The sequence below is a fragment of the Lissotriton helveticus genome, chromosome 6, assembly GCF_964261635.1.
Source record: "Lissotriton helveticus chromosome 6, aLisHel1.1, whole genome shotgun sequence".
In the NCBI taxonomy this organism is placed as follows: domain Eukaryota; kingdom Metazoa; phylum Chordata; class Amphibia; order Caudata; family Salamandridae; genus Lissotriton; species Lissotriton helveticus.
In genome coordinates, this window is record NC_136067.1 from 1,594,894,331 (window position 1) to 1,594,912,975 (window position 18,645).

At 45.8% G+C, this 18,645-nt stretch overlaps 1 long non-coding RNA gene across 1 annotated transcript in view; it reads right to left on the bottom strand.

Annotated features, from left to right (window-relative positions):
* LOC144763622 (uncharacterized) overlaps positions 1–16,182 on the bottom strand; it is a 65,292-nt gene extending 49,110 nt beyond the window's left edge. The window contains exons 1-2 of the long non-coding RNA XR_013596242.1: positions 16,068–16,182; positions 3,309–3,457 (exon numbers count right to left, since the gene is read on the bottom strand). This is a non-coding gene — a long non-coding RNA (uncharacterized LOC144763622). The remainder of the gene's footprint in view (positions 1–3,308; positions 3,458–16,067) is intronic.
* Between the last annotated feature and the right edge of the window lie 2,463 nt (positions 16,183–18,645).

The following is an 18,645-nucleotide window of genomic DNA, read 5'->3' on the forward strand; positions in this document are numbered from 1 at the left end:
ATATATATATATATATATATATATATATATATAAATAATGTTAAGTACTTCATAAAGAAACATGTTTTGAAGATGTGGACTCCTTCTTGGATAGTATGTATCCAACATATTAGATTTCAGAATGTCTCTACTTTCTTGATCAAATTCTGCTGAATACTGTATTTCTGGGTAAGACTTTAATACGCTATTTTGACTGCTTACGAGGCCTAGGATTTCCCACACCTTTCCGCTTGACTTTGAGAAAAAACTAGCCACACTCAACTGTTTGAGCACTCATAGGATCCTATTTCTATGTGGGAAATCATTTTCAAACTGAAAATGTATTTCTTGGTAAGACTCTTTTCTGCAGAAATCTCTTCCCACATCTCTTTCATCACTGTCTCCTCTGATTTTGTTATATATGAAGTCACGTAGCGAGCAGTAGGAATGGAGTTGTAAATCCATTGTTGCATTTCTCATCTTGAAAATGACAGGATTGTAGTCACTTATAAACTTCGAAGCCTCTGTTCTTCTGAGGTTGTATGTATCGTTTGGTGATTTCCATGTCCGTGTATGTCTGACTGCAGACACTGTTCATTCTTCCTTCTGAGATGACAGGTAGTGAAAATTGAAAACATCTTGTATAAAATGTTCCTTTGCATCAATATTTTTAACAAAAGTACTTCCCACATCTATGAGCTTGAAACCAGAAAACTTGCTTGTCTCAAGCACCTGTCAGCAACGTCCTTTGGGGTAGTACATGTGGCATACTGTTCTATCATAGACAAGACAAACTCATCACTGTCAGTTCCAAATGTTGATGCATCTGCAACCCATAATAGCATGTGAATATGTGGAGCACCTCTAACTTTGTACTCTTTAGTCCAAAAGAAATCAGTTACTTCACCAAGAGGAAGATTAGTTTAGTTGCAGATGAAGCACATCATGGCTTGAAACCTGTGGTTAAAATACCTACAAACATTTGCAGGGTCCAATGAGCAAAGTTCTCCAGGTTTCTTCAGGTTTATGTCTTTTATGTTTGAGTTTGTACTCAGCACAATTGGGTGTTAGAAACCAAGTAGGTGCTCCTAGGTTTCTCAACATGCATTTCAGCTTTCCATGACGATGATACCACTACTCGTTGGTACTACATTGATACACCATCAAATTAATCAAGTTGTATTCCAGGTTTGCGTCTTTTCCTCAAACTTTGCGATCAGATTCACTCCTGTCTTGAGAATGTTGTTCACTGCATATGATAGTTCTGACAACTTGCTCTCAAATAATAGATGAAATAAATAGGGAATACACTAGCGAAATCTAGAGTCCTCTGAATATCATCTAGTTTATATGTACTCGGCTGATGGTATTTGTACAAGCCAGTCATCATATCTACCACCTACTCCAATGGGAAACAGATGTGAGAAGCAGCAAGCTTCTAAGCTTTTCTCCCGCATACTCATGGGAGCACCTTTTGCTTCTTTCATTTGAAAGATATCAATAGCATCACCAATAATCTTTTTAGAATGTTCATAAATTTCTTCTGATCCGGGCCATTCCACTTTTTCAATCTGACCTCTAGATGGTAATGTATCATCCTCCATATGAGTTATATCTTGAAGAACATCTACATTTTATAGGAAATGTTATTTTGTACCAGATACAATGTTGCATTTTTAATTTTACTACACATCACTAACTCTTGCCATAGGTTTTCATTCTTGGCAGGGACATCACTGACCAGAATATGAAGTGGTTCTTCAAAATCTCTCTGTACCCCTATAGTTTCAATATTCTGTCTGAAATCAAATGGCAAGTACACAACTTTACCTTTAAGACCTTTCTGGAGCTCAGTTGGAGGTAACTCACCTGTCTATGGTTCCATACGGACTATAGCTTGGAATGGATGTATAGATTATATACAAATTGATTCATAAACATACATCTTCAAGTTCTTGTGGAACTGAAACTAGTTCTAACTTGTTAAGTCCTGCTGTTACTGGCATTTTATTATCCTCTAACTTATCATAACAGTACTTACATATAATCTGTCATGTGGAACAATCAATCTGTTCCTCTACAATTAAATAAGCTGCAAATTCTTGCCTCAGATCTTGGTTGTCTTCTTCAGGTTTTGAAGACACAATGACATTTTGAGTTTGACTTTTGTAGTGAGTGTGTTGACAACTTATACAAACACAATTCAGTTTCTCTGAACAGCCTATGTTAAACTTTCTAATCTCTTCTAGAAAGTTATCAACAATAATACCTGTGTCCTATTGATACCAAGTCCTCATTTTCCCTACACCCCTCTTCCAGACCAAAGAAACAAAACTGAACATCTTCACACTCTTTTTCTACCTCTGCTGCTGTACCATGCAAAAAAGCCCTATTCATTTCTTCTAAACATAGGGTAGGAGTATTAACATAGTAAAGCCTCCCAATTAATGTTCACATTTCAGAGTGGTGTACAGCAACTAACATACTAAAGTGATGAAAGATGCTTCTGCACACTTTCTTAGATGGACATGCTAGTAAATGTCCCTGTTAATTAGTATGCTTCTTAGTTTGTATGGATCTAATCCTTGCAACATCCCAATTATCTGGGGGAAACTGAGGCACGAAAGCTCTCAATATATCAATTGATTCCTGCTGAACAATACAAATATTGCTACAGCACCATTCATATACAGGGGCCTGTATATGCCTTTCCTGTAACTCTTCACCTATGACTTCCCCTATATTTCTAGCTACCATTACCGCTTTTGGAATGAGAGAACCATCCTTCAACTCATAACATGGTTCAACTGCATGCACTAATGTGTTCGATTGGAAGTAGCTGTCTTCATTAAAGAAAGGCTCAGAGTTGGAAGTATGTCTCCATTCACCGCTAAAAACTTTGAAAAACTTAGTTCTATTGACAAGTCTTTTCTCTTGGCTTTTTCTCCACATACACAGCTCTATTTTATTCAGTGTCTTCATTCTGATAAAAATCCAAATAAAAAGCTTCCTCTTGAGAGCAAATACCTTATCGACTACATACTCAACACATTCCTTTTGTCTAACTGCTTCTCTTTTTTTAAATAGTTCTTCATAGTTCTTATTTGATTCAATGTTACTCTACTAACGAATGTTCAAACTTTGATTTCCTTAAACTTCCTTTACCTTCAGGTGAGACTCTGTGCTTTTATGTATGATTTTCTAATCTTCATATCATGGGCTTTTTCCTACTCTCTTAGTTGATCTAAAACTTAGTGTTTTATTAACTTGATTTTTCTGTCTTACCAGTTGCCCAGATATTATTTTAGGAAATGTCTTTGTTCTCTTACCAGCAGCTCTTTTCTCTTTCACCCCTTTTGTCTGCATTTTACCCCTTTTGTTTCTCAGTTGTCAGGAGATTGTATCCTTGCCTCTGTTTCTTTCTTCTCTTACTTTTTGATGACATTGTCAATGTCTGTAGTTAACTAGAAAATGATGTCTGAAAAGGAAAAACATAAGTACATTTACCTTTTCATTATGTACTATCACATTGCTTATTTTAAGTAGTTAACTACCAACATAAATGGTTCTCTCATCATAATAGAACTAACATTACTCATTTTAATGTTTATGTCTCTGTGTCTTTCTTTGTGTCATTGTATGCATTAGTCTCTCACTGGAAATACTACCATGTCCATTACTGTTTTTCTCTGTATATACCCATGTTTAAAGGACTACTTGTTGGGATGCGTGACTAGGTTGTGTCAGTACTTGCCTACATATGTGAGTGAGTCTACCTGTAGCAATGCCATGAGACGTTTAAGTAACTGTGCCAATATAGGATTGTCTGTTTTAGTAACTGTATGACTCTCTAACTGTGTATACAAGTGACTGAACAAATACCTCAGTGCCTGTGTTCGGGAATAGAGGGGTGTGTAGGTGTGTTTGCAAATACCTTTGTTACTGTTGCATACATAAGTAGTTTATGAGTATGAGTAATTGTATAAGCCCCTCTATTGCTATCTAACTGGGTGAGACAGAGTCTCTATGCCTTTGTAAACATGTATGTCAGTTGCATTAAGGGTGGTATACTCTATATACTGCTTGGTATAGGGGTCTGCAAGTGCATGAGTAATTCACTGAAACTCAAAGGGCATCTTTCATCTTTTAAGCACAAAGCACCAAGTGTTATGGCGTACCTACAGCGTATTTCAGAGGTGAGTAACATGCACTAAAGTGTTGGTTTTAAACTTGACAAAAGACTTTCACATACAAAATTGAATTGGCAGTGACAGCGTACAGACAAGCTCTGCACGAGTAGACCTGACCCAAGTTTTAAGGACTATTTGTCTGGATGGATGACTAGGTTGTATCAGTACTTGCCTACATATCCGATTGAGTGTAGGAGTGCATCTTTAGCAGTACCATGAAATGTTTAAGCAAGTGTACCAGTATATGACTGTCTGTTTTAGTAACTCTATGGCTCTGTAAATGTGTATGTAAGAGGCTGAACGACTACCTCAGTAACTGTATTAGGGATTAGAGGGGTTTGTAGGTGTGTCTGCAAATGCCCTTGACACTGCTGCATTCATATGTAGCTTCTGAGTATGTGAGTTAATGTATATGTCCCTCCGTCACTAGCTGACTGGGTGAGTCAGAGTCTCTATTCTATGTAGTGCTTGCCTTAGGGTCGTTTTGAAAGAAAGAAATTGGCACCGGGTTATGTGCATATATTTACATCACACTGGTGAACGCTAAAAATAATAAAGTCAATGCCTAATAAAATTTGGTATGTGAATATTTTTATTTTTATTTTATTATGATTATAAACTTGATTCAGATATTTGAAACACTCAATAACTAAATATATGATTTTTTTTACATGTGTATAATACAAATTGGTGCTATACAGTTCAAAACTAACAAAATAAATTGTTCCAACTAATACAGAAATAATTCCCCTTCAACGCGTTTCGGCTGTTAGCCTTCCTCAGGAATTCTGTATATGCAAGTTGATACTTTTAGCCAGGCTAAGAAGAGCCTTGAATAATTTCTTTGTCCAGGAATTCTCAATCCGATTCTAACTGATTTATGATTCTGTCATGTTGTCTGAATCTGCCGACATGATTCAATACCTGTGGACCAGGCTGACGAGGGCTACGAAGAATGTGTGTGTCAGCCCGCACCAAAACGGATAATAGCCGGTTGATATTTCTGTGATTTTCTGGGGCCGCTATGCAATGCACCAAGATGGCGGAGGGCCCAGGGCATTAATTGTCCAGGATACCGCCGCGTGCACGGGAGCTACCGAGTCTTCAAATCATTGCAGCGCTGCCCTTCATGATGGGAGTTTTCCACCCCAACTGAGAGCCATCACAGCGGGGTTTGCCCCTCACATTTAGAATTGGGGATCGTCACAATTCTTTCCTCCGCCATCTTGGTGCATTGCATAGCGGCCCCAGAAAATCACAGAAATATCAACCGGCTATTATCCGTTTTGGTGCGGGCTGACACACACATTCTTCGTAGCCCTCGTCAGCCTGGTCCACAGGTATTGAATCATGTCGGCAGATTCAGACAACATGACAGAATCATAAATCAGTTAGAATCGGATTGAGAATTCCTGGACAAAGAAATTATTCAAGGCTCTTCTTAGCCTGGCTAAAAGTATCAACTTGCATATACAGAATTCCTGAGGAAGGCTAACAGCCGAAACGCGTTGAAGGGGAATTATTTCTGTATTAGTTGGAACAATTTATTTTGTTAGTTTTGAACTGTATAGCACCAATTTGTATTATACACATGTAAAAAAAATCATATATTTAGTTATTGAGTGTTTCAAATATCTGAATCAAGTTTATAATCATAATAAAATAAAAAGAAAAATATTCACATACCAAATTTTATTAGGCATTGACTTTATTATTTTTAGCGTTCACCAGTGTGATGTAAATATATGCACATAACCCGGTGCCAATTTCTTTCTTTCAAAACGAGTTTAATTTCCTTGCTAGGGTTTATCCTTTTAGGCAGGGGCCCCCTTTTCTTTTCACACATAAGTGCTTGCCTTAGGGGTCTGCAAGTGCACAAGATACTTACTTAAACTCAAAAGGACAACTCTCATCTTTTAAGCACAAATGTCCATGCCCTATGGTATATCTACAGACTATCTCAGAGGTGAGTTATGTGTACTCAAACGTGAGTTTAACCCCTTGACCACAGCGCAAATTCCACTGTGGTGCTGGGCAAATAATGAGTGGGTGGGGTTCGGACGGCCCCTAGCCATCCTCCGTACACTCCCTCTGTGAAGTCAGACGGCTGAGGGCAGTCCGATGCATGCAAGGGGTTAAGGCTTGACAGATGGCTTTACATGCTAGGTCAAGATGGCAGTGACAGTGCCCAGACAGGCTCTGCACTGGTAGGCCTGACCCATGTTTAAAGGAGTATCTGTCTGAATGGATGAGTAGTTTGTGTTCCTATTTGACTACATATCCTAGGAAGTGTAGGTTCCACCTGTTGCAGTTCCATGAGATGTTTAGGTAAGTGTGCTGGTATATGACTCTCTGTTTTACTAAGTCCAAGGCTTTGTAAATGTGTATGTAAGTACCTGAACGTATACCTCAGGACCAATCTTAGGGAATAGAGGGGTATGCAAGTGTGTCTCTAACTGCTTTTGGTACTGCAGCTTACACAAGTATACAAGTGACTGAACAAGTAGTTTCAGAATATGTGAGTGAATGTATAAGTCCCTCCATTACTGTCTGACTGGATGAGTGAGAGTCTCTATCCCTTTCTGGACATGTATGTCAGTTGCATTATGGTATACTCTTTGTAGTAATAGGGGTCTGCAAATGCATAGATAACTGACTGAAACTAAAAGGGACATCTCCAATCTTTTAAGCACAAAGCACTGTGCTTTATGGCATACTTACAGCTTGTCTCAGAGGTGTGCCAGGCCTTCGTCACCAGCCGCCTGGACTACGGGAACACCTTCTACGCTGGAACCACTGCCAAACTCCAGAAAAGACTCCAGCGCATACAGAACGCCTCTGCACGACTCATCCTGGACATCCCTCGCCACAGCCACAGCCACAGCCACGTCTCTGCTCAACTGAAAGACCTGCACTGGCTCCCCATCAGCAAGAGGATCACGTTCAGACTCCTCACCCACGCACACAAGGCTCTCCACGACATGGGCCTGAAATACCTCAACAGCCGCCTCACATTCTACACACCCACCCACCAGCTCTGATCCGCCAGCCTCCCCCTCGCCTCCATCCCACGAATTCGCAAATCCACCGCCGGAGGAAGATCCTTCTCCTACCTGGCAGCCAAGACATGGAACTCCCTCCCCACCCACCTACGGCTGACCCTGGACCATCTCTCCTTCAGGAAACAACTCAAGACCTGGCTGTTCGAGCAGTAGCAACTCCCCCCCCCCCAGCGCCTTGAGACCCTAGCGGGTGAGTAGCGCGCTTTACAAATGTGACTGATTGATTGATTGATACTAAAACATGGGTTTAAGACTTGCTGAAAGATTTTTACATGTCTAGTCAAGCGAGCTGTGAGAATGCAGAGACAAGCTCTGTAGTAGTAGACCTGAAACATGTTTAAAGGGCTATTTGTCTGGATGAATGACAAGGTTGTGTCTGTACTTGCTTACATATCAATCAATCAATCAATCAATCAATCAATCAATCAATCAATCAGGGTTGGTTAAGCACAACTACCCACCCATGAGGGTCTCAAGACACTGGGGGCTAGGCGGCGGCTTAGTTGGCACCTGAAAAGCCAGGTCTTAAGATGTTTGCTGACCTGGGGCAGTGTGGGTGCTTGCCAGGGTTGAAGGGGGAGGTCATTCAAGGCCTTGGCTGTGAGGTAGGAGAAGGACTTTCCTCCCGTTCTGGTCTTGGAGATGTGTGGGACGGTGGCCAGCGAGAGATGACTGATCGGAGGTGACTTTTGGGTGTGTGGAAGTACAATGCTGTTTTTACAACGCATGCCTTTACAACGCATAGTGCTTTGGGGCACTGGATAGTGAATAGTTTAATTTACTATTCCAACTCCAGTCCCCGTGGATAGTAGGGAAGGTGTTGGGTAGTAAATTAAACCAATTCCCTATCCTAGAGCGCCCCCCAGCACAATGCGTTGTAATGGTTTGCGTTGTAAAAGTTGCGTTGTAAAGGCATTGCGTGGTAAAAGTTGCGTTGTAAAGGATGTTTCCCGGAAGGAGGGGCGGTTGGTCAGGTAAATCGGTCTGGTGTTGGGAAGGGCCTTGTATGTGTGCGTGAGGAGTTTGAAGGTTATTCTTCTTTTGACTGGGAGCCAGTGGAGATCACAGAGGTGTTGGGTGATGTGACTGCGAAGGGGGATGTTGAGGATCAGTCTTGCTGCGGTGTTCTGAACGGTCTGGAGTTTGCAAAGGTGTTTTTTGTTGATTCCGGCATAGAGAGTGTTGCCATAGTCCAGTCTGCTGATGATGAGAGCATGTGTGACAGTTTTTCTGGATTCGGATGGGATCCATCTGAATGTCTTATAAAGCATCCAAAGGGTGTTGAAGCAGGTCAAGGATACAGCGTTGATCTGGTCGTTCATTGTGAGGGATGAGTCTAGTATGATGCCGAGGTTTCGTGCATGGTCCGTCGGGGTGGGAGTATTTCCACAGGCTCGGGCCACCAGAAGGAGGGGGAGTCAAGGATGAGGACTTCTGTTTTCTATGAGTTAAGTTTCAGGCAGCTGTTCTTAATCTAGGAAGTGACGGCTTTCATCCCTTCTTCGAAGTGTGTTTAGTGATGTTGATATAGAAGAGGATAAGCTGGGTGTCGTCAGCATAGGAGATGATGTTGAGCCTGCCGGTCCTGAGGATGGTTGCAAGGGTGTCCATGCATATGATGAAGAGTGTGGGGCTGAGGGAGGAGCCCTGGGGTACTCCACAGCTGGTCTCTGTCGGTTCCGAGAGGTAGGAAGGGAGTCTGACCCGTTGACTTCTGCTGGTGAGGAATAAGCATATCCAGTCGAAGGCTTTACCGCAGATGCCGTCATTGTGGCATCAGGTGGCTAGGGTGTGGTCAGAGACGGTGTCTGAGTGAGTGTAGGAGTCCACCTGTAGCAGTGTCATCTGATGTTTTTAAGTAAGTGTGTCAGTATTTGAGTGTCTCTTTTAGTAACTCTATGGCTCTGTAAATGTGTATGTAAGTGGCTGAACTAATATATCAGTACCTGTGTTACGAAATAGAGGTTTATATAAGTGTATCTGCAACTGCTTTTGATACTGCTTCATTCATAAGTAGTTTCTGAGTATGTGAGTGAATGTATAAGTAGCTTTGTCCCTATCTGACTGGGTGATAGAGAGTCTCTATGCCTTTGTGAACATGTATGTCAGTTACATTATCGGTGGTATACTCTATGTAGTGCTCGCCGTAGGGGTCTGCAGCAGTTAATCATATGTAATTACTGCTGCCTACATAAATACTCTATAGCTATGTCAGGGAATAACTACATAACTATGACTCTCTCTGACATGTAGTGCTTGGCATAGGGGTCTGCACGTGCATGAGTAAGTCACTGAAACTCAGTAGGATATCACTCATCTATTCTATAAAGCATTGTGCTTTATGTCCTACCTCCAGATTATCTCAGAGGTGAGTTGTGTACTAAAACGTAGGTATAAGACTTGACGAAGGAGTTTTCCATGCCAAGTCTAGCAGGCAGGGAGAGTGCACAAATAGACTCTGCACTACTAGGCCTGACCATGTTTAAAGGACTGTTTATCTGGATGAATGACTAGGTTGTGTCAGTACTTGCCTACATATCTGAGTAAGCGTAGGGCGTAGTCTGGCAGCATGGCGGGCTAGTCACGGTTGAGTGATGCTCCTGCCCTATAACTCGTAAATCCTACCTTAATCCTGGTGGAATTGTGCCCACAGAGCTAAAACAGGGGTCGGAACCCCCCTGGTACCGAGGATCTAAGATGGGGCTGTTTTCACGTGCCCCCAGATCGGGGAAACCATTTTCCAGCCTGGTTGCTGCTGAGGGGCTCCTACGAGTAAAATGGCGGCGCGGACCCTGACTGCCTTCTAGACAGCCTCCTGACGTCTACGCTGCGTCCACTCTGCTGTGGGAACTCGTGCAGGGGGGCCGATCGTGGCCCGGACTCCTGGCTGATCTGAAGTGGAATCCTCGGGGAGTGCTGACCCTGAGGTGAGGAGCAGCGAAAGCTAGCACTGCAGCTGCCTGACGGGGTGCCCGGGGCTGCGTGCTTCGTGCCCCCAAGGCTTCTGGAGGGCCGTGGGGGGCCCGGTTCGGCTGTGTCTCTTCCGCCACGGTCTGCTTGTGTGACCTGGGAAGAAGTGGGGCCTGCATACTTGCTGGGGGGCCCCTTCAGGGAGACGCCTGGACTTTCCTTCTGAAGGCTGCCGTTGGAGATGGGGACACGGCCCTACTGTGAAGGCATATGCTGAGGAGCTGTTTGAGGCCCGGACTCCTGCCTGCCACAGTGAGAGGGGGGAAGTCACAAGAACCCACGAGCCAGCTGCACTGGGTTCTATCCGGGCCCGCTCCGATTGTGTCCCCACCTGTGGGCGGCCTGTTGAGTAGTTGGGCCTGGAGTACTGCCTGGGGGCGCTCTAAACACACAAAAATAAAACTAGAGACCGCGGCTCCTAGACGATAACTCCTGTGACGGCCATCGGCGGAGGGGGGCACTCCACGGCTTGGTGGCGGTTTCACCCGGTGTTCCATGAGAAGGGACCTGGGGGGGCCGAACAGCAGATCCTGCAGGACATTAACCCCTGAAACGGCACTTGTCTGCCTTAGAGCTCGGTGTGGGGAGCCGGGGGCGCATATTCCAGTGGTGCCCGGCTGTCCTGGAAGCAGGGTGCAGTGGGGGACCTGCAGAGACTCCTCCGCGCCCGGGACGGATTCTTGCACCTGGTGTTGCGGAGCGACGTATCACAGCGAAAAACCTTGACGGGCCCACGCTGGGGATGGGGAAAGACAGGCCCCTTAGAGGAGCGCAGACCAACAAGATCATGCAGTACACGGTACCGGGCCCAACATTGGCGGGGCGCACTAGACTGGACCCTGAGCAGGGACCGCAGCAGGGATCAGCGGCCCAGGATAAGGCTGACATCCTAAAGGCAATTAGGGACTCCCGTGTGGCGCTGGAATCTAAGCTGGACGGCATGGCCATGGATATTAATCATTTGCCCCTGGACCTGCGGAAGGTGGCGGACCGAGTAACTACCACAGAGGGGGACCTGGCCTCCTTAGGAACGGAGGGCCAGCACTTGCAGACGAGGGAGTCTGCACTCAAGGAGCACACCTCTCATCTCGAAGACAAGGTGGAAGACGCTGAGGGGCGGTCAAGGAGGAATAACCTCTGTTTTTTGGGCTTTCCGGAAAGGGCGGAGGGGCCGACAGCGGACCCATTCCTGGAGGAGTGGATTGGTTCAGCCCTCACGGGTCTCCGACTATCCAAGATGTTTGCCGTGGAGCGACCAACTGCTCCCTTGGCCCCCCTCTGAAACCGGGATCCCCGCCTAGAAACCTGATCGCCCGCTTGTTCAATTTTAGGGATCAGGACATGATCCTGCAGTTCATCCGCAAGAACGGTCCACCCAAGTTTGAGAACCATGAGATCCATAGTTATCCGGACCTCACAAAAAAGGTACAAAAAATGCGGAACGACTTCCTTTGGGTCAAGAGGAGGCTGAGGGATCTTGATATCAAGTACAGCCTGATGTTTCCGGCCCGGCTCAGAGTGCAGCATGCAGACAGGGTCCACTTCTTTACTGAGCTGCAAGAGGCTATGGACTGGATGGAGTGGATGGGCCTGGAGGGGCAAGAACAACATCAAGGGTGGCAGGAACAGAGGAGGCGGAGCGGTCGTCAACGGAACTGGCCTGGTCGCACTGGAGGACAATGGTCCGCGTCAAAGGGGACACCTGAGGGAGGTCGCATCATGCCAGATGGCACCCTCAGAGAAGAACTGGGGGGCATACCCACGCAAAATCAGTTTTCCCCACTGTGCCTCATCTGAGAAACCCAATCTGAACTGGAAAGCACTGCTGGCCCACTAGCTGGTGGCTCGTGAGATATATGTCTGCAAGTATGAGGACTGCCATTCGGGGGATGGTGGTCAGTGGGGTTGCATTGGATGCGGTGAGTACGGTCCTCACCTCTGCTGTAATCTGACTCTACTATGGGACGCCTGAAGGGGGTACTCCCTTTTAGAGAATAGTAGGGGACTGTGCGGGGGTGAGAACGTAGCGGTTGGGGGAGGGGCGCTATTCCGCCACACTGCAGTTTAGGTGTCCTGACTGTGGTGTGCTGTGTGAGCCCGGCTAAACGGGCGGTTGGGCGGGCCCGCGCAGCACCGGGCAGTTTGGTTGTACAACAAGGACTGGGATTCCTTTTTCTGTAGATTGTCATCGTTGTTTGCACTGTTGCGGGGGGGTCGTTAGGGGTGGGTGGTGGCTATGGGGCGGAGTCCTGAGTTCTCAGACCAAGGTTGGGCTGTGCAAATGAGGTTCTACTGCCTGAGGGCGGGGGAAGACTTTTCGCATGGTTTTGCTTTATTGCTCTACCAGGGGAATGTTTTATACTGGGTCACCAGAGGTCAAGGGAGCGCTTGGAGGAGACGGAGGGGTTCCCAACACTATACATTGTGGTTCTTACTGCTCCTGTATCAGATACTGTGGTTAACCAAAATTCTATACCTATGGCTGGGGATCAGCAGGCTTATAAACTTATAACATGGAATGTCAGGGGGTTCAACAACAGGGTCAAGCGGATACGGGTAGCAACGTTCCTTAGACGGTACAGGATAAGCGTGGCCTTTTTACAAGAGACGCATGTGTGTGGGGATTGCCTGAAATATGTCCAACGGCGGTGGCGGTGGCGGGGCCAGTTTTTTGCAACCTCATACTCGGGGTTTCCCAGGGGGGCACTTTTATGGGTAGCGCCTGGAGCACCCTTTAAGGTTTTAAATTGTAATCCTGAACCCGAAGGGAGATACGTAGTGGTGGAGGGGATGCTGGATGGGAGACACCTGTGTTTAGTAAATGTCTATGCTCCGAACACCGACGACGGGGAATTCTTGGCTAAGGTTCTGGGGAAATTGGAGTTGACACCTGACGTGGAACTCATTGTAGTAGGAGACTTTAATTGTGCCTTAGATGGGGAATGGGATAAGCATCCCCCTAAGGTGGGTGCTAAACTCAAAACACGGGAAGCCCTGCACCAGATGATTAGCAACCATCACTTATTATACATTTAGAGACACCGCAACCCTGGTGGTCGGATATACTCCTGTTATACCCCGGCAGCTAATACGTACAGCAGGCTGGATCATTGTTTCGTTCAGGAAACAGTGGCCTGTCGGATTCTAGAGACACAGTACCTGGCCTGATATCTGTCCGATCACTCCCCCCTGATGGTGGTCTACACTTTGGGCCGTCCACGCTCCAAAGTACCGTTGTGGATACTTAACACTGAGGCGCTGACAGACCCGGTTTAGAAGGAGGCGATCACGGCAGGGCTGGAAGGTTATTTTGAGGCAAACTGGAACACTGCTAGCTTGAGGGCGTTTGAATGGGATAAGATGGAAGGGGTATTGAGGGGAATATGTATGTCCACAGAGGTGGGGGTGCGGAGGGTGTTGGAACGGGACCTATAACAACAGAAGGAATCCTTAAAGACCCTAGAGGCAGGCCTTCCCACAGACCCGGAGGGGCTAGCCAAATGGACGGAGCAGCGACAAAAGATAGGGGATCTCTGGGAGTCATTGGGTAAGTATAATAGGACCTTGAGCAGACGTCGGTGGTACGTTGAGGGTGACAAAGTCTGGCGCCTACTGGCGTGCTTGATCAGGGTGGAGAATCAACCTCTCCCGATATTGGCCCTTCCGGCTGAGGGGGTTGACTGATTTACACCCAGCATGAGATTAACACAGTATTCACCACGCATCTTCAAAAAATATACTCCGAGTCCACTGCTGCCCCACAGGCTTTGGAAGCTTATCTTACTGAAATGGAGTTACCATGCCTTGACTCGGACAGTCAGGAATCCCTAGGGTAGTCCTTTCAGGGGGTAGGAGGTGCGAGCCGCGATTGCATGTGTGAAAACAGCTAAGTCCCCTGGACTAGATGTTATGGCGGCAGAGCTGTATAAAGAGTTTGGGGGAGTCTTGATCCCTAGGCTCCTGGAAATTGTTAACGAGGCTAGTGAGACAGGCTTATTGCCTGCCTCCATGCGTGAAGCGCTAATTGTGATGATCCCCAAGCTGGGGAAGGACCCCCTACTACCCGTCTCTTATAGGCCAATTTCAATGCTCAATGTCAACCTCAAGATTATTAGTCAAGTCCTGGCCAACAGATTACTCCCATATCTCCGGCGGCTGGTGCATGATGACCAGTCAGGTTCCATTCCAGGAAGAAACGCGCTGCGCAATATCTGCCATCTTGCCCATGTCATGCACTCACTAGAAGGCAGGGCAGCACAGACTACTCTGGTTTTCCTCGATATCGAATAGGCGTTCGACCCGCTCCGGTGGGAATATCTATGGCAGGTGCTCCTAAAAATGGGGATCGGTGAGGGGTTTGTAAATTGGGTGAGACTTCTGAGGAGGAACCGCATGGGATGATATGTCTCAGATGCGATATCAATAGCCAGGGGGACGCGACAAGGATGTCCGCTCTCCCCCTTGCTGTTCGCCCTGGCGATAGAGACACTAGCGTGCCACCTTCATAGGGGCGAGGTATCCAAATTGGGGCCCTGGAACATATAATATCACTGTATGCAGATGATGCTTTGGTGTATCTGCGGGAGCCAGCCCACTCACTTCCAATATTGATGAAGGCTTTGGGTCAGTTTGCTGAGGCCTCGGGACTCCATGTTAATAACACTAAATCACAACTGTATCCGATTGGATCAGAGGCTGAGAGGGGCGGTGTTCCACTCCCAGAGATGGGGCTCCCATGGGTGTTCAATACGTTACGGTACCTCGAGATCTGGATCAGTAGGGACAGAGAAGTGTGTTGTAACCTGATTACCCCTGATGCATCCTCCCCTCAGCTACTCAGCCAGGATGAATGTGGTGTGTGCGTGGAATGTTGGAGTGCCTGATGAGAGAGCGATTGGGATGTTGGTGTGCCTGCTTGTGTGGAGAATGACAGTTGGAGAGAGTGGGCTGAGTAGCCAAGATGCTACTCCTGGTGGGACCACTACTAGACCACTATATGACTACAACTTGTAACTTGTAACTTCTCATGAATAAATGCTCTACATAGAAATCTACCTCCTGGCTACCTCTGGTCATCTGTACATCCTACCTTACAACATTTTGGCGACAGTCTTGTAGAAACCCTACGTGCTACAGCCACAAGAGTATAGGAGGTGAGGAAACCTACAATTGTGATGAACTTTAATCTGACAAGAAACTAAGCAAAGCAACTTAGAAACGAAACAAAGCTATTTTTAAAATAATAACAAGGAAAAGAACGCCCTCCCGTGTCCCACCAGTGTCCTCTACCTCCTGGACAGCCTGCTCAGGGCGCTTCACATTCCTTTAATGAGCTTTTGATATCCTACTTACTGTGAAAACTTTAAGCTGCCAAACTACCGATTTATCAGTTGTCAAGAAAGTAGTTCTATTGGAGCAGCTGGCACCAACAGTTTTAGAATTAAAGGCAGCGTTTTGACGGAGCAAGTGATAAAAAAAATTCGTCTCAGAGACTTGATTTATTATTCAGCTTACATCATTTGTATTCATTTTTTAAATAGTGCCATAACGCAGCCTATGCTAAACAATGTGGTTATCCCTAGTACCTCAAGTTGCCACAAGTATTCTTTTTAACTGCTGAATTTCCTTTGGGAGTTCACTTTGGAGAATGCATTCTGCTGTGTACAATACTCTTGAGAAGGGGAAAAAACGGCATATTCAACCTACTTGTCTGGCTGTGTAAACATAATTGGTACTCATTGGCAAAGTCGTGCGAGACATTTTATTTATATACAAAATTATCTTTGCCTCAGTTCTTCGTGTCAAATTGTTGCTAACTGCCGTTTTGAATTTCAAAACTATGCCACGGGTTTGAGCACGCACTTACCTACATTTCTATGACGCTGCTGTGCCCTCCTCTGTGACGTTCTGCATCCTGCTAATGTGACGCCTTACTGTTTTGGCGTGCAGTGAGCCACCCGGCACACCGTCAGCAAGCGTACCTCCATCACAGAATAGTACGTGGACTTGTGATCTCATTGCGTGTATCTGCAGTTTTTATTTTGCCTCACCGAACTGCCTGCCGTTTGCTGCCAACCTTCAACATTGGATCGTCTTCACTTACTTTTGACTGCGGTAACGAGTCTCCTCAGATTCTAGTTTAAGCATTGTTTGCTTTGGGGCATTCGTCATTTTTAGGGCGAGCTGGTGTTGGAGCGCGAAGCGCTCCCGCCAGCGAGTTCTATAGTCGCCGTGTTCACTGGCAAGGGAGTCTAGAGCTGTGCACGAGCGGCTACTGGCCTGTGCACGAGCAGACTCAGCTCTGTGAACACGCACGTCTCCGGAAGACGTGCTGCGCCCGAGCCGCCTCCCGCTTGTTAAACTAGGTGATCAAATTGAAGCATTGTATATAATAACCCTCTCAAATGATCGCCTATTCTGCAGGTAACGTTTTTTTTTTTTACAGTTCAGTGCTATTCTATCCTAAAGTTATCAAATCCTCACAACGAATACAGATTTGTAGGAATACCTTCAATCGATGGACAGTTCGGTGGAGCAGTGACAAAGCAAGTGTGTTCTCCTTGCACCAAAACTCGTAGACACTTTTGCTGCACTGTCAACGTAAAACAGAAGGTGAGGGGGGCGCGTGGATGGATACGGGGGACTGACACCACACTGTAGAAGCCATCAATGTACGCGCAGTTTGCAGCCACCAAGTCATGTTCTGACAGAATGGGGCAGTCATTCGAAGGCTCCAAACGCAGTGAGCTTCGGTTACATATTTTGCAGCAGGACTGAATTCCAGCTCCGTCGTTTTGGTGTATCCTCGAAGGCATCTCAGCACTCTAGGCATTTACCCTGGCATTAACAGCTGTTTGGACACATTCGGCTCACATTGCAACTTTGTGGAGAACAATGTCAATATGGCGTCTTAAAGTAGACCTTGTCATGTGGCACTTCTTTTTCTGTGCCTGTGGCCACAATACCTCGTTGTACCTGTCAACACCCCTCTGTCAGCAATGAAGCTGAAAAAACATGACATCACGCAAAGTGCCCTGGGGGCTCGTGACTGTCAGCGTGATAGGCAGGATTACAGCAGATGTGAGGGAAAATATCAAACACTTGGCAACTGTGTTCACATCATGCCCCATTAGCAAAAATAGAGTCAAAATGGAAATGTAATTGAAAGGTTAGGTCAAACGGGGACATCACACTGTGTGCAAGACAACAAGTAGCCTGAAAAGGCATCTCTGTGGAAGACATTACACAAAGGATTAAGATGTAACAGAAGCACGCTGATGGACTGAAAAACACAGATGTCTGACTTTTTAGATATTACGAAATATCATAAATGAGACATGGTGCCTGATTTAGAGTAGAGTGGTGATGGAGAATCCTCCAAGGTGAAGGTCTAAATGCGGAGAAGAATCCACCAGTAGATTCTCCTCCATAATTGGAATAGCATTATGGAGAATATCAGATAAGAAATTAGATTTAACAAAAGGTGCTATCTGTTATGTCATATATGATTGTACAGAATCCTATCACCTGTAGGGGTGTATGCGTAGGTGTCTGTAGAATGAGGGTTCTCCAAAGTCGATCCTGGAGGGCCGGATTCATCCCAGATTTTTAGAATATCCCCATTTAGATAAATGTAGTAATCTTAAATATCTGGCATGGATCCGGTCCTGCAGGACTGACTTTTGGGAACCCTGCTGTAGATGGTCAGAAACATAATTTTCTGTCTGGACCCTGAGCAAGAAGCGTGCTCTTGTTATATATGATTTTAGACTATTCTCATAAGTGTGACCCGCTTTTCTGTCTTCACACTTTCATCCAATGAGCGTGGTATTTTAATGTAGTGTGTTTTTAGGTCTCGCGCCTAGCGCGATACACTGCGCAGCGAGAGTCAATCACACCTAACCACACCCACAACCACACCCCCACAAAACCACACACATCCAACCACACACACCCACAAAACCACACACACCCAACCACACACACCCAGCCACACACACACAACCACACACACAACCACCCACAACCACACCCCCACAACCACACACACACACAACCACACATACACAGCCACACACAACCAAACACACACACAACCACACACACCACACACACAACCATACACACGACACACACAACCATACACACACAACCACACACACCACCACACACACCACCACAACCACACAGCATCAGTGCACCATTTCTACAGGCACACACACCACCAGCGCACACATCAATTGTTAACGCAACCACAATTAACTATTGTAGCAATCGCAGTATGGCACACTTTACTTTTTAACATATTCATTTAAAGCGCAGCATGCCATCATTGCTTCAAAAATAAAGACACATTTTTTTGGCCTACAATTTATAGACTTTTGTTGCAATTGGTGTTGCAATATTTAGCAATGCCAATAGTTCAAACTTAATTAATGCGAGAC